Here is a 25,039-nt window from a genome sequence, read left to right as displayed (position 1 = left end):
CCCCAGTGACCACAGCTCCCTGGAGTCCGGCTCCTCACACCAGCCCCGCCTGCAGCCCCGCTGAAGACCATTCACTCTCTGTCTCTCCCCGTCCTGCCCCACAGGGTTGGCCAACTGGCGAGGGGCCACTGGCCTTAGCACCTGGGTATATAGGAAGTAAAGGGATACAGAGAGGCAGATGGCCAGAGGTAGGGGCAGAATCCCAAAAGCTTGGAGCTGGGAGCACAGTTATCCCTGGCCTCAAAGTGGGGGCTGTACTGGGCTTCCCAGGGCCTGCGGCCAACCTCGCCAGAAGTCCAAGTGGTGAGGGAAAGGGCTCTCCCCACTCTGCCCTGGCACCTCTGATCCTGAGCTAGGAGCTGTCCTTCTAGACCTTTCTGTGGAGGGGAGAATCAGTCCTGGAGGGAAAGCATGAGCCGTCCAGTCCAATCAGCCCCTACCACAAACTGGCTGATGCCAGTTCTCCTCTCCAATCCTAAAGCCTTTATTTTTCTTAACTAGCTTCCTAAATAAACATAGAAAGCACTTAAATGGCAATTAAGTAATAACAGCAAACATTCCCATAATGCCTACTATGTCTCAGATGCTATTCGCAGCACTTTACAAATATTAACAGCTATTAATCCAAACTATGAGAAAATGAGGCCCAGAGTGGTTAAGTAAGTTGCCCAAGATCACACATCTACTAAGGGGCAGAGCCGGGGTTTGAACCCAGGCCGTGGGCCCCCGAGGCTGCGCTCATTAGGTAACCATACTCCAGGGCCTCTCAAAACCCAGACGACGTAAGGGTGCACAGTCCACCCCAATCCCCCGAAGTGACTGCCTTCACTAGGTCCTTGGGAGTCCTGAACGTTCCATAAGTGAGCCTGCTTATCCCCGTATCTGTGTACGTGTCTTGTTTCACACGGCAGGGGGCGGGGGGGGTGATCCCTGCACTTGCTGTGCTATACCTTCTTTTTTTTAAAGCTTAAGAACCTTGGTGATCATTTCACACCAGGACATAGACATCAGCCTCATTCTTCTGAATGGCCGCGCACTGTGGGGATTTTTTTTTTTTTTTTTGGATATACCATAACTGATGTAATCTCTACCACTGGGCACTGAGGGGTTCCCGGGGTTTAACGTCCTCCATACACAAGGCCTTAAGCAAATGGATACAAGAGCCTGTAGGGCATGTGCCTAGAAGTGGACCGGCCGGGTCAAAGAGGAGAATTGCAATTCTCATTTCGGTTGAACGCAAATTACTTTCCACTAAGTAGGTGGCTCTGCCTCATAGCATCGCTCTAAAAACTGTCAAGACTAAAATTTTATCTTCAGCAGAGGGCTTTGGGAAACAAACTAAAATGGCTGCAAATTCCCTTGCGAGTCGAAAGATCCGACAACAGCCATACAGCCCTCTTCATACAGGGTCCTTCTCCCTGGGGCTCATTCGGAACCACTTAGGAAGGAGCAGGGAGACTGAGGCCCATTTTACAGGAGGGAAAAGGGAGGCACCTAGCCCCAGCCCGTATGCAAACTGCTGCTCAGATACAATTTTTTTTTAAGATTTTATTTATTTGACAGAGAGAGACACAGCGAGAGAGAGCACACAAGCTGGGGGGGGGGGGGGGGGGGAGGGGGAGAAGCAGGCTCCCCCCCCGATGCAGGGCCCAATCCCAGGACCCTGGGATCATGACCTGAGCGGAACGCAGACGCCTAAGGACTGAGCCACCCAGGTGCCCCTACAATTTTTTGATGATGCAGAAACCCAGGATCCTTTCCCTCCAGGCCAGAAAGCTGTCCTCCCCTTTTTCCTCACCCTTTAGGGTTGATTCCTGCCCCCTGATCCAAGCCCAGGGCTTTCCCCAGCAAGGAAGAGAGACACCAGCATTTATGCAGCCCAAAGCTTTATCTGCCCTATGGTATTTCCAGATGAGGAAACCAAGGCACAGAGAAGGAGGGATCTGCCTGAGGTCACAGAGGCAAGGGAACAGATGCCAACATGAGGATTCAGTGGGGGCCTTGGCCCCAAACCCTCTTCTCCCTCCTCTAACCACACTGCCTCTCTGGACTTTGGGGCTAGAATCTGGGGGTGTCTGCTACAGGCTAACCTGGGGCAGTGAGGTCCCCAGGCAAGGACACGAACCCACAAGCCCCATGCACACCCACAGCCCTGTGGCCACCATCTGTACACACGTGCCCCTAGCCTCAGAAGGATGCAGGTAAGGGAGCAGGGGTCTCTCAGGACAACCATCACCACCACCACAGATCCTCATGGCACAACACTTAGGAAAAAGTTCAGGATACCTGACAGCACCTGGGTCCCCCCACTCAGGAGCTATGACACCTTGGATGAGTTACTTAGCCTCCATCTCTGGGCCTCAGTTTACTCATCTGCAAAACGGGGACTAAAAAGTAGATACCTCGGGCACCAGGGTGGCTCAGTCAATTAAACATCCAACTTTTGATTTTGATTTTGGCTCAGGTCATGATCTTAGGGTTGTGAGAAAGAACCTCACGTCAGGCTCTGCATTGGACATGGAATCTGCTTAGATTCTCTCTCTCCCTCTCTCTCTGCCCCACCTCTCTCTCTCTCCCTAAAATAAAATAAAATAAATAAAAAGTAGCACCTCACCAGGTTATTAAGACAATTAAGAGTAAATACATGTAAAGCTCTTGGAAGGGTCCCCGGGTCACACTGGTATATGGCTGTCATTCACACTCATAACACAGGCTGTGGTGAGCACAGCTCCACCCTGGGAGCTGGGGACTCAGTTTGGAGTCTCATCTCCACTAGCAGGTGAACTGAGCCTCACGAGTGTACAAAGGGGGTCTCACTACCTGCCCCATGGGGCTCCCAGCAGCATACCTGGGGCCAACCACACACCGCCAGGAGGCTCAGTCAGCGCCAAGATGCCCACCCTTGAAGCTGTAAGCACCAAAATGGGAGACAGCAATCGGGACCCTGTGCCTGGATTCCATACCCCAGGAGTGGAAGCGCCCCCGCGGGAGGTTCACAGGCGGACTTCACACTATGGGGAACTGGGGAAAGCACCTGGGGCAGCCGGATCCGCCTGCAGGCTGGGCTCTGTCTCTCCTCTCGGTGCAACCACAGGCCTGTCCTCAGCCTCTCACAGCCTTGGGCTTCCCCTCTGTAAAATGGGCATGACAGATCCCGTGCAGACTATTTCCCAGGCTGCTACAAGCAAGGAGCCAGGTCATGGGAGTGACCATGCTTAAGCTAACAGGTGGAGTCACTTGGCTATTTCCTATTTTTTTTTTTTTTTTAAGTCTTCCTTGAGCTACGCATGGTCTGGGAGCTCTCAAGGTGGGAGCCTGAGTCAGAAAAAAGGTGTTGTGATGTCCCTGAAATGAGCCTCTCTCTCTGAAAAGGGCTCCAGAACCTTCCTGCCAGGACAGTCTCTGGCAAAAGAGACCGTCCGGCTGGTGGCCCACAGAGTACAGAAGCGGTTCGGATTATGCTTGAAGAGTGCACAGAGGAAAAGGCCCAGAAGGAAACCCACGCAGACAGCAATAGTGTTGGGCTCAGGTGAGCATTATAAGAAGGGACAACAAAAATAACTGTTCCCATTATTTTAAAAAGAACATTAAGGCAAAAACATCACAGCAGGTCAGAACCAGGAAGCCCTTATGCTGAACACGGCTCTGTTCTGGCTTTTCAGGTGTGGAAGCCGAGCCTCGGAGGGAAGGGGCCACAACTCACCCTCTGCAGAGGCAGAGACCTTAGGGCAGCAGGTAAAGGGTGACATCTGTTGCTAGATCTGGGCTACGCTTGGGCAGCAGGGTCATAGAGGACTTTTTTCTCATGGGGGGCCAGCTCTTTGAAAACAACTGCCAAGGCCGGACAGGCAGGCAGACCCCCTGAACAGTGCTCTTTCCGGCTACACTGGGCAGAACAGCTAGTGGGAGGCTGTACTTTTCGGCCACATTCAGGCAGGGCGAGATACAGAGGAGCCAGGGAAGAAGCCCCAGCTCCCGGGCTGCAGGGTGGGCCCCAGCGGGGTAAGCTCAGTGACCCAGACCACCCAGCTTGCTCAGAGCAGCCAGCAATGAGCACTTCCCTCCACCCCCTGCAGCCCTGCTCACCAGATCAGGTGTCTTCCCGGCTCTAATTTAATCCAAGAGCTTATCAGTTCCTCCTCCCTCTAGAGTTCAAGGTCCATCCAGCCCAGAGGCCCAGTCGGAAACCCTCCGCCAGCCTGCACCTGCCTCTCCTCCCTAGCTCACCCCACTCTGAGCCATCTCCCACCCCCTATAAACTGAGTGGCCCCAACCCTCTTTCCTGGGTGGGACCTGGAGAAATACCCCTGGAGGGCTCCTGAAAGTCAGGGAAGCTGACGAGGAGGGCTGGCCTCTGAAGAGAGAGGCCCATCGGGGAGGGGCGGAGAGGGGAGGGTGGGCAGGGGTCCAGACAGGCAGAAATTCAGTCCCAGAAACTGGGGAAGCAGCAGGTGTTGGCCTATCCAAGTCAGGCAGCCTTGCTATATGAAAGGTTGGAGACAAATAAGAAATAGGTTCTGGCCCAGGCACCCACCTCAAGCCTGGTCTCAGAGGCACCATGTGCGCCTCCTGGAAGCCAGGAGGAATGTGTGGGACAGGAGAGCGAGAGCCGGTGCTTGGGCTGGTCAGGACCAGGGCTCCTCCGAGCAACTGGGCCTCCCAGAGGTTTCTGTGGCTTTTGGCCTTTTGTCAGACAGACCCTTGGCTGACCGGCCTCCGACTCCCTGCTGCCACAGTGACCATTCCACAACACATACACCCTCAGACCCTTCCTTGTCGCCTTCAGAAGGAAGCCTAGGACCCAAGCAAGGCCCTCAATGACTCTCCCCTGCCCCTCTCCACTGCCCTCTCTCGGGGCTCAGCTGCTCCCAGGCCCCTGCCTGACTGGGAACTCCGCTCCAGCCTTCACAAAGGCCCTTCAGGCCCATGACCTTGCCAACTGTTTTATATTCCTGGGCCTTTTGCTCAGGCTGTTTATTCCTTCCGGGTAGAACTCCGGCTCACAACCAGCAAGTAAACTCCTACTTAACCTTCAAAACCCAGACCCAGGTTCTCCTCTCCAGACCCATTTCATGAAGTGGTTCCCAAAGCTGGCTGTGAAGCTTAAAAAAAAAAAAAAATACATGTGTTCCAAGCCCACAACTCTGACAGCTCAGGGATGCAGCCAGGGAAAGTCTATTTTCAAAGGGCACAGTGATTCTGGGACACGTGCAGCCCCTATTATAACAGCACACCCCCCCCCCCCCCCCAGTGGATTATGACTTCTTTCCATCTCCGTGCCTAGAGCACCAGCCCACACACAGGACAACAGCCGCTGAACGGCACTGAGCTAAGCCCAGAGGCTGAGAACCTTCACCAGCCTGGGACCTACTCGCTGTGGAACCCATAAGGCCGGCGTGTCCCCAGGCCTGGGCAGCTGTGGGTGTGGGCTTCCTGCCGGATGGAAAGAGGCACACGTCCAGAGCCCAGAGCCCGGGTGAGAGACGTGTGAGACGGCAGGACGCTATCCCCCCTCGGGGCCTCCTGTCCTCAACTGTCCTGTGCAAGTGTAAATGAAATGACATCTGACCCCCACTGGTGGGGTCTCAATACAGGCTAGTTCCCTGCCCGGAGTTCCTGCTGCTCTTTGAGGACAGTCGTCCCATTCTGCAGACTGCCCCACTAAGTCCAGCCCAACGGCCCACCAGACTGCCGGCCCTGTCCTTTGTGACCCTCACCACCCTTGAGGTCGTGAAATGATCGTCTTCAAAATGACAGCTGACATCCCCTGATGCCACTCCACGGCCTGGCACCAAGCATGCTGAACAGTTTCATCAAATCAAATGTTAATTTAATTCCTCTAATGGATGAGGCGGAGTCTGAGGGATGTTCCCAAGGCCACGCAGCTCCTGAGCGGGGAGTCCCTGGGCTGTGAGCTGGGAAAGCCAGGGCAGGACCGCCGGGGCTAGTTCTAAACAGGATCCCCAGTGCAGAGTATGCGCCGGGTAACACGCCGGGTAACAAGTGGTGGGTGAGTGCATGGGTGAGTGGGGGGAGCAACTTCCTTGCCCCTCCCCAGCCTCCAAACGCCAGAGGGACCAGGAGGCCAGCTCCCCACCCACTAGATGCCAGGCCACTTAATGGGCTTCCCTAGCGGAAAGGGGGAGGAGGGCGCTAAGAGGAGCATCCTCCAGGCTATGGGCAGGGGTGAGGCTTGGTCAAAGGCTGAAGCCTCAGACAATGGAGGCTCTGTCCGAGCCCAGAGGAGGCATCCCCACCCCCTAACCTTCTTCCCCCATTGACTTCCTAGGCGTGCCCCTGGTCAATGATCCCCAGGCAGGACAGGTGGGGCGCAGCCCCCGGGAGGAGGCCTCTGGGCAGAAGCGCCCACCCACTTGGCACCCCTGGGTGGGGGGGATCTCTGGGGGCTGTTGCCTGGGAAACCAGAGCCGGCCTGGAGAAGCTGCCAGACCATGCATATAAACAGGGCTGCCCCAGATGGGTCCCCAGGCCCCTCCCTCCTCAGCATGAACTGCTCTGTCTGCAAACCCAGCCCAGGCAAGAGGCTCCAGGCTGAAGGGCCGGGGGCAAAGCCTCCTACTACTGGCTGAACTGTCCTGCCCTCACCCCTGGAGGGTCCTAGACCCTCAGCCACGTCCTGGGCGGTTCATGTGATGGGGCCCCACGGCCCACAGTCTGGAGGCCAGAAGGGGGCAGCACCGACTTTGTGTCACCTCTTTACCCTTCCGAGCCTCAGTTTCCCCAGAAGCCCCCCTCTCAGGCAACTTAGCGCCAGCGTGGCTCCGGCCCGCTCATTCTAGCAACAGGGCATTTCCATGCTGGAACCAAACCTGAGAGGTGGGCTTCCTTCCCTCCCTTTCAGACATGGGAAGCTGAGGCTCAGACTGGCAAAGGGTTTGCCTTGAGTCCCCAGAAGCACAAGGCGGGAGCAGGAAAGGAAGGTGTGTCTGACTCCATGCAACTGGGCAGAGCTGATGCAGGCGAAGGAAGGAATGTGCAGGCTGCAGGAAAAGCCCAGGCAGGGGCAGAGAGTCCAGAAGAGCCGGGCCTTCCAGGCAAGGGCACCCCCCCAGGAAGGCAGCTAAGCCTGCAGGTGAAAGCAGGGGTGGGGGGAGCAGGCAAGAGGCACATCCCAGCCACCCACCCCCAGCACGCAGGTGACGCCAAGGGCAGAGGCCGGGACTGCCAGGGTGGCTCCCAGCCATTCTGCAAGCTGACCTAAAGCCTCGAGGAGAGGGGGGCTGAGCCCTGACTGCTTCACCCCCAGACGCCCAGGTATCAGGTGGCTGCCCCAGGAGCACCCAAAGTCCCTGAGTGGCCTTCAGGCTCAGTGAGACCAGGGGGACTTAAAACCCCAGGGGCACCCGCTTCTCTGGGATTCCAAGTCCCCCTCCCTCACCTCCAGGGGATCAGACTCACCTGTAGCAGCTTGCACAGTGAGGACGCTTGCCCATCCTTGCCCCCACTCAATTTCACTGCGTGCCTACTGTCCGCAGAGCCCCAGCTCAGCCCGGGGACAAAGGACCCAAGGAGAGGCCCAAGTTCCTGTCCTCAGGCAGCAAGCGACAGGAGGTCTATAGGTGTACCTGCCCAGCAGGACACTCCAAGAGCACGAAGGACGGGTGGCCTCGCCTGCTTTGCTGACCGGGAGCCCAGTGGACTCTGGGCCTGTGTTTCTTTCCAGATCACAGCCCAGGGCAGGGTTTCTGGGGTCAAACCGTATTCCAATCCTGGCTCCACTACTTGCTAGAACATGCTTAGCTGTGTCTGCACTAGGGGGAGGGAGGTATCTCGGGTTAGGAGGAGGGATGAATAAGGTAAGGCACGCTGCCTGGCATGGGCGGGAACTCACCAGAAGGCACGGCTCATTCCCGCACAATAGGCAGCAGCAAGGAGACTCAGGACTGTCTCCCCAGAGGTCGCCGATGGAAGCTGACCTACCACCACGGCCCCCTCCACACCCGGCAGCCGTGGCTCTCGGCCCTCACCCTCCCACAGGGCTCCAGGGGCTGGAGCTGAGGGAGGCACCCCAGCTCCCACTGTACCCAGCAAGCATCCCCTCTCTGTGGGGGCTGCACGCTTCCCCCTCCGCAGGCCGCGTGGACTGGCTTCCACAAGCAGAGAATTCGGGGTTCGGTCAGGGAGATGGCCTCACATCACTGGACTCCAGCATTGCCCCATACGGGCCATGTGCCTCCTACTTCCCACCCCAGGGGCTCAGACCCATGTCTCTTCAGCCCGTGGGCCTTCAGATGGGGAAACGCCGGCACCACCCCTCTTAGACGGACTCCACTTACACAACAGGAAGGACCCTGGACTCTGAGCTGATGCCAGGAGGAACCTGGGGGCTGGCGGAGGGGGGAGGATGTGAGGAGGGGGGTGTCTTTCTGGGAAGAAGGTGAGGCGGCCAAGAGACGCCTCGGCTCCTCTCTTCCGATCATTCCTGGCCAACATAAAGATGGCGCATGACCATTCTTCTTAAGGATCAAATACCCAAAAACCTCACCAATCCCACGTGGGCTCAAGCCACCACCAGATTCCCCTGCTCCCCTTGTGTGAACATTGCCTGCACCCCTTTTCCAGGATCCCTCCATTCTCTGCTGAACTATCTAGGTCGGGGGGGGGTCCGCCCCCACTGCTCCAAGATGCCAAAGCCAGTGAACGTGCCTGGGCCCCATCTCTCCCTTCCTGCAACCCTCTGTCTGCTCCCCTACCTCTGGGAGGGCGACCACCCCACCCCCTTTCCTCCCGCAGGACCAGGGGGCCACTCCTGGGCTCAGGAATTCTGACCCGACCTGAAAATGCCTTCCAGGGTGCATCCTCGCCTGTTTCGCGGTTTTGGACACCCTCTCTGCAGTGACACCTCCGGCCTGACCTTCCCTTGAACTCCATCCAGGCTTCTCCCCACATGCCTCCTCGGCATGTCCGCTCCGTGGTCGGCCGGGCATCCCAAGTCAACGTCCACACCAACCCCTGGCCACTCCCCGACTCCTCCCAGCCTCCCAGCTCACCTGATGGCCGCGCCAGACTGCCAGGGGCTGGGGCTCAAGCCTCCGCCTCACCTTGACTGCCCCTCTCTCTCACCCCCATGTCCCATCCCTCAGCAAGCCTTGTTGGCTCTACCTTTTAAACCCGTCCAGACTCTGACCCCTTCTCGCCACCTCCCCTGCTGCCACCCTGGCCCAAACCGTCATTCCTCTCATCTGGACCATTAAAATAGCCCCTGACTGGTCTCCCGTTTCCACTTTCACCCCCCCACCCCACGTACTTTGTTCTCCACACAGCAGCCCAGTTATGCCTCTGCTCAAACCCTCCAGTGCTTTCCTACCTCGGAGTAGAAGCCAGGGTCCTCACTTTGGCCTATAAGGCTCTCCACGGTGTAGCCCCCCATGACCTCCCAGACTGCAGATCTTACCTCTCCCCACATAGCTTACTTACTCCAGTCACGACTATGGTGCAGCTCCTCAAACACCCACACACGCCCCTACCTCAGGGCCTTTGCACCTGCTGTTCCTCTGCCTGGAAAGCTCTTCCCCCAGACATACGCATGGATGGCTCCGTCACCTGCTTCGGAGCTCTGCTCAAAGACAGGCCTTCCCCACCCGTCCTCTTTGAAACAGTACACACACATCCCCATCACGCTGCTGCCCTGTCTTCCTAGCATTTAATGCCTCTGGACATCTGGACGTTTCCATTGTTTCTTTCAGCTTCCTCCTGCTAGAATGTGTACTCAACAAAGGCAGGAGCCTGAGCATTTTGCTCACTAATCTCTCCACAGCCCTGGGACGGTGCTGGAACACAGCACACCTCAACACACACCTGCCAAATGAGTGAAGGGATCCCTGGTCCCACGCCGGCCCCGGGCTCAGTCCCACCCCCACCACCAGGGGCAGGGAGAAGGTGGCCAAGGCCCATGGGGCCCCCACTCCTGGGGCTGTGCCTCTTCCTCTCGGAAATCAGCCTGTGGCCAGGACAGCTCTTCCCAGGAGAGCTTCACAAACAGATCCACTGCCAAGCTGGGCAAGAGGCGGTTCCCCAAAACCAGTGTGGGAAGAGGTCTGGGGCCAACGCTAGGGTGTGATCAGAGAGGGGTGGGGCAGAGCTGGAGGAAGGACTTGGACTATTTTTAAAAACTCACTCCCAAAAAGACCACGTTCTTGTTCTGATGAGTCAGAAGCATGTGGCCCGGAGAGGGGACAGGACCCCGGGGCCCCAAGGGCCGCCCCCCCTCAACCCCTCTGGTGGGCAGGTGCACACACGGGCCTTCCCCGCGCAGGCAGGTGAGCGACCCGGGCATGCACTCAGCTTTCCAAGGAAGGGCAGGCAGCTTTCAGCTGTGGCCTCAGAGGGCGAGGCCCAGCACTGCTGCGCAGGCCGGCAGGCCACGGGGAGCGGAGGAGGCCTCCCTTCCAAAGCCCACTAGGGTCCAGTCTGGCTCCAGTCCCTGTCTTCAGGCCAAAGCTCTGCCTGTCTCAGGGAGGGCGCCGTCTGTTTTGTCCCACAAGAGAGGTCTGGGCAGAAAAGAACCTTTGCAAACTCAGAGCTAAAAATACTCAGCCCACCCAACCAAGGCAGGGCGAGCTGGCCAGGCAGCATCCGAGGCCCTCCTGAAACACAAGCCCTGCACGCGTCCCAGGGGACCCAGAGGCCTGCGCCACATGGCCCAGCATAGCTCTGGCTGAGCTCTCAAAGCAACCAACCCTTCAGTCCCAACCCTCCCCCGCCCTGTGGCAATGCGCCACCTTCCCCAAGCAAGATGCGCCTCTTGCAGCTGCTCTCTCTTCTCCCCACCTGCGAGGGGGCATCGGAAATCAGTGTCTTCCTGCCAGCCCCACGAGGGGGCGGGCCATCCCACGAGGGGGTGGGATCAGCCCCATTTTACAGATGAGGAAACTGAGGCTTAAAGACGTAGAGCAATTTGTCCGAAGTCCAGAAGCTCCATGATTGGACCCAAGGTGTGTCCAGGTCTTTTTCCCCAGGGGCAGGCTGCTTCTCCCTCCGCAGGCCAGGGGTCCAGCCCACCCCCTCGTATTTAACGGCACACCTGGGAGAAGGCGCTGCCTGGGGCTGTGGGAAGGCAGCAGAGAGGCTGGACTGGGCATGGGGGGGGGGGGGGCGGTGGCAGGGAGACTGGGGGGTGGTGTCAACCACAAAACGGCTTTGCCCTGAATCCCGCTGTCCTGGGGTGGAGTTGGACCCGGAACGCGGACCCAAACAGGGAGCTGGTTCCAAGCACGAGTCCTCCTTCATTACCAACTTGAACAAGATCCAAACCGGGGCTCACCAACACAGTAACGGGGCTCTTTGGAACAGGTAACTCCGATGCAGCCCCCAGTCTGGCCCTACAAAGAATTCCCAAACTCCCTCTTCACGCTGCTCCTGACCCTTGGCACTGGAACCACGCGGGGCACCCTGAGCGGTGAGCCCACCCCTGCCTCCACCCTGCTCCCAGAGAGGGGCCACCTGCCCGGTGGGAAATGGGGGGCCCCGCGGTACTCAGGGCTGCCCCTGCTCTAAAGCAGTCTCTGGCCCTGTGGTGGCGGGTGGGGGTCCTCAGGTGCCCCCTTGTGCCACCATCGTGCCCCAGGTATCGTTTTGAGGAGCGTGACCTCTGGGATCAAATCTGGTTGGGTCCTGACTCTCCGCTTCCTTGCTGTGACAGTAAGATTGATTCCACTGCTCTGGTCCCTGGCCCCCTCTTCTGAAGGAGAACCACAAGAATCCCCTCCCCATAGGGGACTGTTATAAGGATTAAATGAGATAATGGTGCCCACAAAGTGCCTCGCTGAGAGGCTGGAACACAGGAGGTGCTCAAGAAATGTTTGTTGAGCGAATTAATGCACAACGACCTCCTTCAACCTGGACAGCAGACTTGGCCAACAAGGGTGGTGCCCCAGGTAGAGCTGAGGTCAGCGAAAGCAAGGCTCGGGGCGGGGAGGGGGGGGGCAGCTTCTCCTGCAGTGTCGACCGAGTGGCAACCCCCCTGAGGGCAAAGGTACCCAGTGACGTGCTCCGGGACAGCCCGCAGCCTGCCTGACCCTGAGGCTGACATTCAGCTATAGAAGCTCCCCCCAAAGCCTCCCCCGACCTCCCGCTGCTTTTCAAGTGAAGATTCTAGGAACTGGGGTCAAAGTCAAAAGGGGAGGATCCCCAAACCAGACAGCAATGCGAAGTTCCCTTAGTTGGTGAGAAACACGGAAAAAACCGGAAGTCAGTGCGTGCTGCCAGGGAGACATTCCAATTCCCTGAATTCGTGCAGTCACGCAGAGGTGGGGCCCCGGAACAGGCTGCAGAGAGACCCTTTACACACAGCACCCAGGCCGGAGTTCAGCTCTGGGGAGAGCTGCAACTATCAGGTGCCTCCATTGGCTCGCTTGATCTCAAATACATTCTGCTAAATTCAGGGACGACAGTCCGCCTCCAGGCCACAAACTTAAAGTGACCCCCAGCACGCCCAGGGCTGTCCCTTGGCACGGTGTCAGGAGTATCCTCAAGTGACCTACGGAAAGAGAGCAGGCCTGGGAAAACGGGACCCAGGGCTCTGCTTCTTGCCTGCAGCTCGAACACCAAGCAGGTGCTCATTGCTAGCCAGAGGGGCAGGTGCCCGCAGGGATAGCTGGTCACTCCTCGCCAAGACTGAGCCTTTGCCAGGCTCATCCAAGGCCTGTCCAAGGGGCCCGGGTGTTGGTCAGAAGACAAGGACACCATCTCCTTCCAAATCAGGGTGCACACCAGGAAGTGACTGATGGAGGTCACACATCTACACGTGTACCATCTGTGTTAGAACCGAGTTCTCCGGGCCCCGCTCCTTGCTCTGGAAGTCTTGAAGATCAACAGCATTCAAGAGCACGGGGGTGGGGGGCCAGAAAAGCCAGGCTTCATCTCTCTGGATCCCTCTGCCATCCAAAAACACCCCGTAATCACTCCACAAATATTTACTGAGCATTCTGTGTGCCGGGCAGCATGGAAAGTTCTGGAGATTTGCTGATGGGCAAGACCGGCTTGGTTCCTGCCCTCCTGAAGGCCACAGTCCTGCAAGGAGGCATGGACCACACTACACAGATCCACACATCACTACAAACCAGGATACTATGAGGTGAGGGGGAACAGCGGGGCTCAACAGAAAATTCACTGGACAGGGCGCCTGGGTGGCTCAGATGGTTAAGCGTCTGCCTTCGGCTCAGGTCATGATCCCAGGGTCCTGGGATCGAGTCCCGCATCGGGCTCTCTGCTCCTTGGGAGCCTGCTTCTCCCTCTGCCTCTCTCTCTCTCTGTCTCTCATGAATAAATAAATAAAAATTTAAAAAAAAAAAAAAGAAAATTCACTGGACAGCTGCCCATTCTGACTCTCCTCTCCCAAGGCCAACGCTGGTCCCGTGTACTCCAGGTGGTCATCTGATGACCTGCCCGACATCATAGGCACACAGAGCCGGGCACCCCAAGACCTGGCGAGGACCGGGTCGCTTGTGCCAGGGGCCCTGCCTCCGGGTGGCCTGGGCCAGGGCACCCAGCTGCTCCGGCCACCAAGGGCCTTCCCACCTTTCAACGGATGCGTGCACTTTGTGCCAAACCAGATCATTTGTGCATCCAAGGAATACAGGATGTTGTGGGCTCTTTTTTCCTCTTTTGCTTTTTTTTGTGGGGGCGGCGATATTAGATTTCAAAATTTCCATCCCACCTGGAATCAGGCGGTTCATCCGACTGATCCATCTAAGGCAGCCATTCTCAACTGGGGGTGATTTTCTCCCCCCGGGGAGTTCTGGCCACAACTGGGATGTTCTGGTTGTCGCAGCTCAGCAGGGGAGGGGGGACGCTACTGGCCCTGGGTGGGTAGAGGCCAGGGCGCTGCTGGACCTCCTCCACGGCACAGGGCAGCCCCCCAACACAGAATTACCTGGCTCAGGGTCAACAGTGCCAAGGCGGAAGCTCCCAGTCTCAGGGCACCTGGTCAAGTCCTTTGAGGATCTAGGGCAGATACTGGCCTGTTAATGCACTGTCATGAGTCACAGGGACACAAAGACCAGAGTTGTTGCCACCGGTTTCCATGGCAGATAAGACCAGGCTACAAGTCTAAAGAAATTGCTATGGTTACCGGCCTGTGGCTCTTACCCCCAGGCTGTGGGGGCAGAGACCACAACCTGCTTCTCTCTCTTTTTTTTTTTTTTTTAAAGATTTTTGTTTATTTATTGAGAGAGATAGTGATAGAGCATGAGAGGGGGGAGGGTCAGAGGGAGAAGCAGACTCCCTGCCGAGCAGGGAGCCCGGTGCGGGACTCGATCCCGGGACTCCAGGATCATGACCTGAGCCGAAGGCAGTCGCCCAACCAACTGAGCCACCCAGGCGCCCCACAACCTGCTTCTCTGTGCATCTCCACCACCTGGCCCAGCCTCTGGAACGTAGAAGGTGGGGCCAGAGGGAGAGGCGGAGGGACAGGACAGACTGTGACCTCTCTGAGCACGGACCACACCGGATGCTTCTCCTGCCCTGGGCACCCAGCACCTTTGTCGGCACTGAGCAGCTGTCTTTCTGTAAATAAATCAACAGCCAGCCTGTGTGCTCTCAGAGGCCAGGGGCTGTGCCCCACTCCCTGATGTGTCCCCAAGCCCAATCTAGCGCATGGCTCAACCCTCAACAGAGGTTCTGTGGGGGAGGTCTGGGGGGCTTCAGGAACACCTGAGAGGGGCCTAAATGTAGATGGGGTGGGGGGCCTATCCATCGATTAATGCTCCTCAATGAACAAAAGCATGGGACATATGGCAATGAGCGCGTCTGAGTGGGAGAGAGGGAGGGAGGAAGGTAGTACGGGGACCTCCAGCAGGAGTCAAGGGATTACTCCTCTCTCCCCAGCGACCAGGCCCAGGCGTGCCTTCACCCACGAACAGCAATATCGAATGGGTGGAGTCCAGGGCCCAGGCACTGGGCGCAGACAAAAGGCGACAGCTCCTTGGGTTGTCCAATGCCACCAAGGAGTGCCAAGATCAGCATCTTAGTACACCCCATTTACGAACCGCTGGCTAAGGGCCCAGAGCTAGCCCAAGCCCTTTACTCCTCTCATACTTCATCTTTACAGCAACCCCCTGAGAGAGGCACTATGATCATCCTCATTTACAGATCGGGAAACAGAGGCACGGAGATGGTAAGAAAGTTGCCCAAGGTCACATGGGCAGTCGATGGGAGGGCTGGGCTCCGAACCCAGGCCAGCTGGCGATGGGGCTGTGCCTTGGAGCTCCTTCACTCCTCGGCCGCCAGCCAGCCGCCGGTCAGCTGGGCTCCCGGGCTGCTTGGCAAAAGCCCCGGGTGAGCAGACAGGACCACAGGGAGCCCCGGGAGCCCATTGGAGAGGGCCCCTGTGGGGCAGGACCTCGGGAGGAGAACTGGGGGGCTAGCAGACTAAGTGCTCTGACCCAGGGCCCCCAGAGAGGGTTCCAGCTGCACTGCCCCCCAAGAGAGCCCCAGCAAGCAGCCCCCTCTGTCCGGGTCCCAGCCCTGGGCTCCTGGAGCAGCCTGATGCAAATGCGTTAAGTCCACCGGGCATTCTTGTCTGAATCCACCTGGGGGCTGAGGGGAGCGACATGTTCCTATGGACATCCGAGTTCACCCAGATCAATCCGGCTACCACCCTAGAGAAGGCACCCAGGCAGGGCAGCCTAAGTTCCAGGCCCCACTGCGCCGACCAGGGTGGGCATGTGGCTGAGATGACCATGACATCAGTCCAGTTCTGGAAGGACCCTGAGGGCTGGCAGCATCGAATCCCCTCCTAACCTGGCTCCTTGAAAGAGAGCCCACCGGTCCGAGCAGGAGCTCATGCCCGGGATTACCCACAGGGCCCTGCAGCATTAACCCACTATTGTTTCTGCATCAAGCATTCTGTATTTTCCCACACTCCATCACTCTCAAGAGAGGGGTCTTTGAGAGGGTGAAATGCAACCTGTCAGCCAGCACAAGAATTCCTTCCTGAGGACCCTGACAAGTGGGTGACTCAGAGCATGGACTTTGAAATCTGGCAGCCCGGACTCCAAATCCTGACCCAACATGAGCGGCTGGAACAGATGTGTGACTTGACCTCCCTACACCTCAGTTTATCCATCTGCAAACTGGATGTGATGTCACTGCTGAGACCCAGTTAAGTAATACACTCATTCATTCATTCAACCCACATTCATGAAGCACCTCCACGAGCCCAGAGCTGTTCCAGGTGTTTGGGATACATCAGCGGACAAATAGGGAGAAGGCCCCCTACCATAATGGGGCTCACTGAGCCTAGCACTGTGCCTGGAACAGACTGGGTATTCCATATGCACCTGTCCCTACCCTGAGCCTCCATCACCGTCCCCCATCACACTCTCACATTTGGGTCCTCCCTTGTCCCACATTACGAGGGTCTAAAACCTGCCCTCACTCTGTCCTCTGGAGTCGCTCAGAACAAGGCTCCTTCCTCCTACAGAGGACACCCTCCTGTGAGAGCTGTCCCTCCCTCCCCACATCAATCACACCCCTGCTAGGATGTGTTCCAGACGCCAGTGTTCAGCTTACTAGTTCAACCAACACCTCTTGGGTGCCCACCATGTGCCAGGGATGGACTGACCTAGGATATCACCCGGGGTTGCATTTCCTTCTTGCAGAGTTTGGGGTACACGTGGGAACAAGGCAGCCTCAGCTGACAACCAGGGACACTGGCTCGTGTTAGCAATGTACACAGAAAATCAACACTGTCTCTAGAAATAGCCTCCCCGCTTTCCTGCTGGCGAGCATGAAATCAACCTGGCAGTAATTCACCCGAAATCCCAGCCTCTGCCCTCATTCACTACCACTTCTTAGTTCCCATTCAAACTCAGAGCGCTGCGTGGTGATTCACATGTCGTTTCGGGAGATTTCTGATGCTTCAAGGTACAGATCCAGGTCCCCACGTGAGTCCCCCACTCAATCTTGAGGCCAGTGGCTGAGTCTGTTCACTGCTCTGCCTGAAATGTCTAGCACCATAGCCTGGCCTCTAACAGGCCTTAATAAGTGCTGGTTGGATTGAATTGAGTAAGAAAACGGAGGCTCAGAGAGGCAAAGTGACTTGCCCAAGGTCACACAGCCAGGTCTGTGCAGCTCTGATGCCTTCCCTCGGCCTCCCTTTCAACTTTCCCACATTTGGGTCCGTGCAGCCTGGCAGCTATTAACAGAGCTCTGCTGGGACAGCCTCCCCAGGGCAAAATCACAGGCCTTCCAGGCCCCAAGAAAGGACAGCTAAGAGAGCCACATGGGACCTTATTAGGGGAAAATAAAAAAAAGAAAACAAAAAGTCTCCTGGCAGAGGAAGGGCCAATCTAGTGAATCATGTGACACAGAATATTCTGTTCATAGCTGGCTCCAGGGCAGGCCAAAGAGGCCAGGGAGCCCAACAGCCCCAGGGACCTACCCCAGGCAGCTAAGGATGCAGCATCAGGATCAGGTGGGCCTTGGGCTGGGCGTCAGCCTGGTCCTGCCACCAACTCCCACTGACATGGAGCCAGTCACCTCCTCTCCCAGGGTTCTGATTTTCCCTGGCTGTGGAAACAGCCAAGGGCCACACTGGGGCTGCCTCCACCTACAGGGCTGGGCGGGGGTAAGAGGAGAAAGCCAACATCTCCTTCTCTCCCCCGCCAGTCTTAGCCCCCACGTTGCACCCCCCAACACTGTGGAGCTGATGCCCCTTTCTGCCCCATCTGCCGCTGCCCGCAGAACCATCCCCATGCTATTCCTGGCTCCTGGCATCATGGGGGAGGCGGCCTCCACTCACCCTGCAGGTCTGCTGGCCCCCGTCAGGCTCAGAGATTCTGTGTGAGGGCCTTACTGAGCACCTGCTATGTGCTAGCGGCTTGAGAAATACCATCTCCCGTCATCCTCACAATGGCCCTATGAAGTAGGAGTTATAATTCCCATCTTTCAGAGGGAGCCTCTGACCGAGGCAGGCAAAGGCACCTGCCCAAGATCACACAGCTAGTAAGACACAGGATTCGAATCCAGATTCTGAAGCCCCAAATCTGTGTTCTCATTCTTGCTGGTGTGACAGCTCCAGGAGCACAGAAACTGGCGGGGCCCTGGGTGTCCCCACAGGGCCTCATACACAGTCTTCAAGGGAAGGCTTGTTTGGTTGGCCGGGAGGAGACTCCCAAACCCCAGCCCAGGCCCCAGCAGAGCCTCACATGCTGCGAGCAGAGAGAGCTCCCTGTGTGCCCACAGTACCACTGCCCTCAGGTGTCCCAGGCTTGGTCCTGCCTGCCAGGGACCCCAAACCACCTGTCCCCACTTCGCAAAAAGGGAATCTGAGGCCCGGGTTCAGAGGAGCCAGAGGGCAACCCTCAGCACCTGTGATACGCCAGCATCCTGGCGTGGTCCTAACAGCGGGAAGGAGACCACTGCGGGGAGAAACCAGGGGTGGGAAGCATGGGCTTTGCAGCCAGACCCTCCCAGTTCCAACCCCAGGCCCATCCCATTAGCTGCGTAAAGCTGAGCAGGCCTCCTGCCTGCTCTGTGCCTCAGTTTCCTCCTCACTGTAAAACAGGGCAGCCCCTGACCACTGGACAGTAATGGCAATGAAAGACCGTCACCTGGCTTAGAGCAGGTGCCCTTTCTTCCCCTGGAGGGTGCCCACTTGTCCTGGCCATCAACTGGGGTAGGAGACTCAGAACCTGGCAGTCCCCCAAGCAGCCAGCCCCCCAGCTCTACATTCAGACCTAGATTTGTACGGTTAATATTTACCTGCTTGAGACCCAAATCTCCCGGTGCCTCAGCATGACCGAGTCACTCAGCCCTGAGAATTCAAACGAAGCAGGAACATGAGGTGGGAGGGCACACTGCTGAGCCTCTGACAGGGATCAGAAAGCCCGAGCTCTCTGGGGCACCCAGATCCAGCCTGGCTGTGGGAGGACAGTCCCTGCCCCCCAGCACCCCTGCAGACCAAGTGCTCTGCCCCACAGCGCCCTACTCAGAAGACCCAGAGCCCCAATCATAGGACGATCCCAGAAACCAAGGAAGCCACGTGAAGGGGAAGGCCAGGGCCAAGAGAGGTGGCCCAAGAGACATGAGACTGACCCCCCGCATCTGTGGGCTGTGGAGGTCGCTGTCCACACCACCCTCATCAAATGGAGATTTCGCTCTACCTGTCTAGACCCAGGTTTTCTGATTTCAGTAATAAGCCCAACGCAGAGAACAGGCTATCAGACTCAGTGCTCTAGCCAGCAGCCCTGTGGGGCGTCAATCCCCATTTCACAGATGAGAAACCTGAGCTCAGAGCCTGAGTCAGCTTGCCAAAATCTCTGCAGTTAGTCAGAGGTGGAGGTGGGATTCCAACCAGGTCTTCGGGCTGCAAGAAGAATAAAGATCCAGCCACCCAGGCCGCCCAGCATGACTGCCCCCAGAGCCCCACATCTCAGCTCGTGCTCATCGGAGGCTCCCTGCGCACCAGGCACTGTTCTAAGTGCTGCACATGTGACAACTCTCCGAATCAGTCCAAGAACCGCAGGACGGAGAGGCTGTTCTATCCCCATTGGACAGGTTGGGCAACTGAGCTGAAGCACAGGGACACACAGGGCACCCAGAGAATAAGGGGCAGAAGTGGGGATCAGAACCAGAAGCCAAGGCTCTTAGCTGCATCTACTCATACTCCCACCCCCCCACATTACGCTGTCCCCTCACCACTCCCCCTAACAGAGGCAGAGCCGTGAGCTGCAGGAGAAACCTACTGTTGGAAAGCCGCCGTGGGCTCACCAAGCACAGCACAATGGCTCTGACCTTCACAAGGAAGCCCCTGAAGGTTGAGGAGGCCAAGGAAGGGTGACAGCTGGGAAGGCCCCTCAGTCCCCCTCCCCATTCTCCCCCACCCAGCAGCGGGAGCCCACATGAGGGTGTCATTCCCCTGCCTGCACTCTGTCTGGAGCCCCACGGCCACAAGCTCCTCAGCACGGTGCACAAGGCCATCCTCACCTCCTCACTGCCCAACGACGAATGTTTGCTGAGTATCTACTGGGGACCAGGCCTCACAGAGAAACAAACACGGAAAACAAGAAACAGCCTGAACTCCAGGAGCAGAAGAGACTCCCCTGCCTGCTCCAGCCGCCATGACCTGCCTTCCCAAGTGCAAGAGCCTTCCTTGTCCTGGAAGCTGTGCCCCACCTCATCTGCCTAGGACACTCCCATCTTCGTTTTGAGCCTTAACACAAACCAACTTTGGGGAAATGTTTCATGGAGCCCACTGAGAGAGCTGGCCACTTGCTCTTCTAAGCACATAACACTGGGTTGGAATCATTTGCTTTGTTTTCTGACTTCCCCACAAGACTGTGAGTTCCTTGAGGGCAGCAATAATGTCTTTCATTTTGGTCCCTCCAGTACCCAGCACAGTACTCAGCACATGGTAGAGATTCAAGAGATGATGAATGGATGGATCAATGGATGGATGGGTAAATGGGCAAGTTAATGAGTGGATGGTGGATGATGGATGGATGGGTGGGTATGGATGGGTGGATGATGAATAAATGGGTGGGTGGATGGGACGTGGATGATGGATGAATGGGTGGGTGGGCGGGTGGGTGAATGGATGGGTGGATGAACAGACATATGATAGATGGGTAGGTGGATGGATGGGTGGGTGGATAATGGATGGATGACTGGGTGGGTGGATGGATGGATGGATGGGTGGGGGCGGTAAATGGGTGGATGGGTAGATGGGTGGATGGATAAATAAATGAATGAATAAGTGGTGAACAAATGACAGGCATCCATAAGTAGTGACCAGAGGCCACTTCAATCTGGAAATTACTGAAGTTCAGCTACCTAGGAATCCCAGCTTTACCCCAGGTATTTAGTCCAACCCAACCAGTTTCTAGACATGTTTCCCCAACCTGGCCAACCATCCCCATGTAATCACTGTGTATCTCCTTCACCAGGTTGCAGAAGAGGAGACATAATGTCCAAGACTGCATCTAGCCTAACAATTATGTCCTCAACGCCCTCCCCTGGGCTGGGCCATGGCAAGCCTTGACACATGCTTGTGGAATGAATGACAAACAAATGCACCAAAGACCTAGGGAGTTTTTAAACATAGAGATTTCTGGGTCCCAGCTGAGATCTACCTGGTTCCAAGAATCTCTAAGGATGACTCAAGAATTCGTATTTTGTTCAAAAGCATCCTGGCAATTCCAGTAACCAGCCAGGCTTGGGGAACGCTAGCTTATGGGGAAGAGAGGTCACCAGCAACTGAAGGCTGTGACCACAGATGAGGGCATCTCCAAACAGGGCCAGACAGAGCCATCACCAACCCCAGCGGGCCATTCTCCTAAGCATTGTTTGGTTCAAAGAGAGTCTAGCAGCATTTTAGCATTTTTCAAAGTGTGGCCCTTAAACTACTGACTTGAGAACCACTTAAATGAGGCTTTTTAAAAATGTAGATTTGGGGGCTCCTGGGTGGTGCAGTCAGTTGAGCATCTGACTCTTGATTTCAGCTCAGGTTGTGATCTCAGGGTCATGAGATCGAGCCCCCGTCAGACTCCCATGCTCAGCATGGAGTCTGCTTGAGGTTCTCTCTCTCCCTCTCCCTCTGCCCCTCCCACCATGCTCAAGTGCACATGCTCTCTCTCTTTCTCTCTCAAATAAATAACTAAATCTTTATTTTTAAAAAAATGTAGATTTTAAGGTCTGACCCCAATCTACGAATTTAGAGTCTCTTGGGGTGAGGCCCAAGAATCTGTATTCTTAGCAGGCTGTCTAGGTAAGCCTGCAGTACACAAATGTATGAGAATCACTGGTTCGTGGGCTCCCCAGGGTGCTAAGATCACCTGATGCGCACCTCCATGCACACCTCACCTTCCGAGAAAGGCCGTCTTCAGTGACACCGAGAAACCCAGCAAACTACAGGAAGAGACCAAAGGTACCAAACATGCCCATTCCTCAGCATGTCAGCCTTAACAGGAACCAACACTAAGCCCAGCCTCTCATCCCACAGATGAGGAAACCGAGGCCCACAGAGGGCTGTGTCTTGACCAAGGTCATAAAAGAGTGAGTGCCAGAGCCGGGATAGAAGCCAGGTGGCCGTGTCCCAGGCTCACTCCATGGCCCCAGGCTGCTCTGGTCTGCATAGGGGGCTCTGCTCCTCCCTGGCGTCCTCCCCACCTGCTCCCAAGTGAGCCATGGTCCCTGGGAAGAGCCTTCAGCAGGGCACAGGCTGCCGGCCCAGGACATCTCAGCCTGTTGTGCTGCCCCAGGAAGACCTGGTAGCTCCAGTCATGGAAGCCTCCTGCTGCCTTGACCACCAACAGTGATGAGGTAACTCAGGCTGGGGAATGGAATGAGCATAAACAGTCTGGGGGGTAATGGTTCTGTGGACCCCAGGGAGACGGGGTGGGGAAGAGTTGGTTGTCACAGATCAGTGGGGATGTCTCCCCAAAACTCCACTATCGGTCCATAGCGTCTGAGTTTAAAAGTTTAAAATAGTCCTGAGGAACCACCAACATCAGGGTTTCTCAATCTGCATATTCAAGGGAACACCTATGTCTGGAAATATGCTAATAGGGGCTCACAAAAAAAAAGTGTTCAGTGGTCCAAGACTATGGAAAAACGAGAGTAGAAATCTGCCCCCTGGAGATTAACAATACTCAACATATTAAAGGCACTGAGAAGTCCTGTAATTTCAGAATTTGCTTAAATCATGATACACAAGAAGCGAGTTGTCAGCAGAGGAGGAACGTACCCTGCCCAATGTCACCAGGCCAGGAGGTGGGAGCAGTGGGACTTGAGCAAGACAGCCTGCCCCCTGAATCCATTCCAGAGACCAATGTGCTTAGCATTCAGCAAGATGATTCCTTTCACTGATTACTATTGTTGTTGTGTTTGTTCTGATGGGAGGGAGAGTGGGTGGGCAGGACCTGGCGGGAAGTTATGCCCATGAGAGCAGCCAGGAGCGGAGGCTGATGATCCAGCTTCCCGAATCCTCTTCTGTTCCTGGGTCTGCTGCCATTGGCTGTGAGACCTGAGGCAAGTCACAGCCAGCTTCCAGACTAACCTGTTTCCATGCACAAAATTAGGAGCTTGGACTACATGATCCCAGAAGGCCCTTCCAGCTCTAAATGAGTCTCTGACTCCATCATCCTACCTCAGCTCCTATTTCCCTCCCCGCCAGCCACAACCTCTCCCTGGTCCCAAGTCCCTTTCTCTGTAAACAGCCGAGGCCGCTCTCCAGGCGAGCTGCCAGGTAGGGCTGCGCTCTGGCCAATGGCAGACGAAGCACTGTCTTTGCTCTCCTTGCCACTGTCCCTTCACTGGTCTCCACAGCCATTTTGCATTTCCAGAGGGGCCCCTCGTGGCCGTTTCTCAAGCATGGATGGACGGGGTGGATTTTTCCATCTAGAGCCCCAGAGAGATGGTTTTGCAGAGGGCTCCATGTGAGGGCATATGGAGGAGGAAGCATCCCGCACACATACCCTCGGCACCGCCTCATACACGGGGAACTCTGTCACTAGACCCTTGGGAAAGTTCGCCAGCCTCTCTGTGCCTCGCTCCCCACGGCCACAGCACAGCCAATGGTATCCGCCTCCCTGCTGGGCACACACTGGGGCTCAATCAATGCTTGCATCATAAGCTGCTTTTTGAGTTGTTTCTTCAATTCAATCTCCCTTGGTTCCCTGGGCAACAGACAGGAAGTAGGAAAAGTGGCAAATGTCTGACTCATGGATTCCTAGAAACCTGAAATCTTAGACTCATGGATTATCAGAATCAGTAGAGACTCCAGGTTCTCAACCTGCGCATCTTGCAGAAGAGGAAATCAAGGCTCAGGGCGAAGTCAGGGATGGGGTGAAATGTTGCCCAAGCTCTCCTGGCTGGTTCAAGGAAGAGATGGGTGCCTGGCTCCCGGTTGGGTGCTCTTCCTCAGGTCCTGGGGTAGTAAAAAGAGCAGGCCAAGGGGTCTGGGATGCTGGGGTTCACACCCCAAGTCTGCCACAAGTAGCTGTGACATGGTGAATAAGGGGCTTCGGCCGCTGGAGCTCCAAGGCTTCATGATGAAACGCTGGTTATTCAATCCTTCACAATCACATTTAATCCTCTCCCTGCCTCACAGCTGAGGTAACCAAGGCTCCAGGGAGGCCAGACACCTGCCCAGAGTGCTGGGGCTCAGAAGGGCTGGGCTCTGCTAACGGCGCCCCATCTCTCCTGGTGCCCCCGACGATGAGGCTTCTGCCCAGCAGCTGTCAAATACAGCCACCCTCCCTAGCAGGGAGACCGCCTTCAGCACTGACCACCCATGACCTGGCCCAGCCCCAGAGGGTTTTCCAATCACTCACTGCGGAAGAAGCCAGTCCCCAGGAAACTGCTTTAAAACAGCCCATGGGGCTCTGGCTCTGGAGGCCAACTCCCAGTTCCCAGCAATGGCCCAATTCCTCCCTCCCAGAGGCACCACCCATTCTCTGAGACTGCAAAAAGGCAACATCTGCAGGCACAAGGGGATGTGCGGATGGTGACTTATCACTGGAGCCCCAGTGAGCCCCTCCCAGGGGTTACTCACCACCTGCTTCCACCCCGGAGACTCTGGTTGTTTCACTCAGGGGACTGGTCCCCCAACCTGGATGCCCTGTTATGCTGTGGGACCTCAGGGAAGTTGCATAGCCTCTCTGAGCCTCGGGAACATTTATAGAAGAGAGAAATGAGCAGAGTTTGGGAAGCACTAATGAAGCAGCAGGGTTGGGATGCCTGGCTGGCTCTCGATCTCGGGGTCATGAGTTTAGGCAAAAGCCAGTGGCCACTTTCTGTCTCATCCCGCGTGCAACTCTCGATCTTGGGGTCATGAGTTTAAGTCCCACACTGGGTGTAGAGATTACTTAAAAATCATATCTTAAAAAAGAAAGAAAGAGAAAGAAGAAAGAAGAGAAAGAAGAGAAAGAAAGAAAGAAAAGAAAGAAAGAAAGAAAGAAAGAAAGAAAAGAAAGAAAGAAAGAAAGAAAGAAAGAAAGAAAGAAAGAAAGAAAGAAAGAAAGAAAGGAAAGAAAGAAAGAAAGAAAGAAAGAAAGAAAGAAAGAAAGAAAGAAAG

General features: G+C 56.3%; 1 protein-coding gene across 1 annotated transcript in view; it reads right to left on the bottom strand.

Moving 5' to 3' along the window:
- Positions 1-25,039, bottom strand: part of ARHGEF10L (Rho guanine nucleotide exchange factor 10 like) — a 141,227-nt gene that overhangs the window by 89,316 nt on the left and 26,872 nt on the right. The gene's annotated exons all lie outside the window — the stretch shown is intronic.

This window comes from Neomonachus schauinslandi, chromosome 4 (assembly GCF_002201575.2).
Source record: "Neomonachus schauinslandi chromosome 4, ASM220157v2, whole genome shotgun sequence".
NCBI classification, from domain to species: domain Eukaryota; kingdom Metazoa; phylum Chordata; class Mammalia; order Carnivora; family Phocidae; genus Neomonachus; species Neomonachus schauinslandi.
Note: the sequence above shows the minus strand (reverse complement) of the source record. Positions and strands in the feature narration are given on the sequence as shown.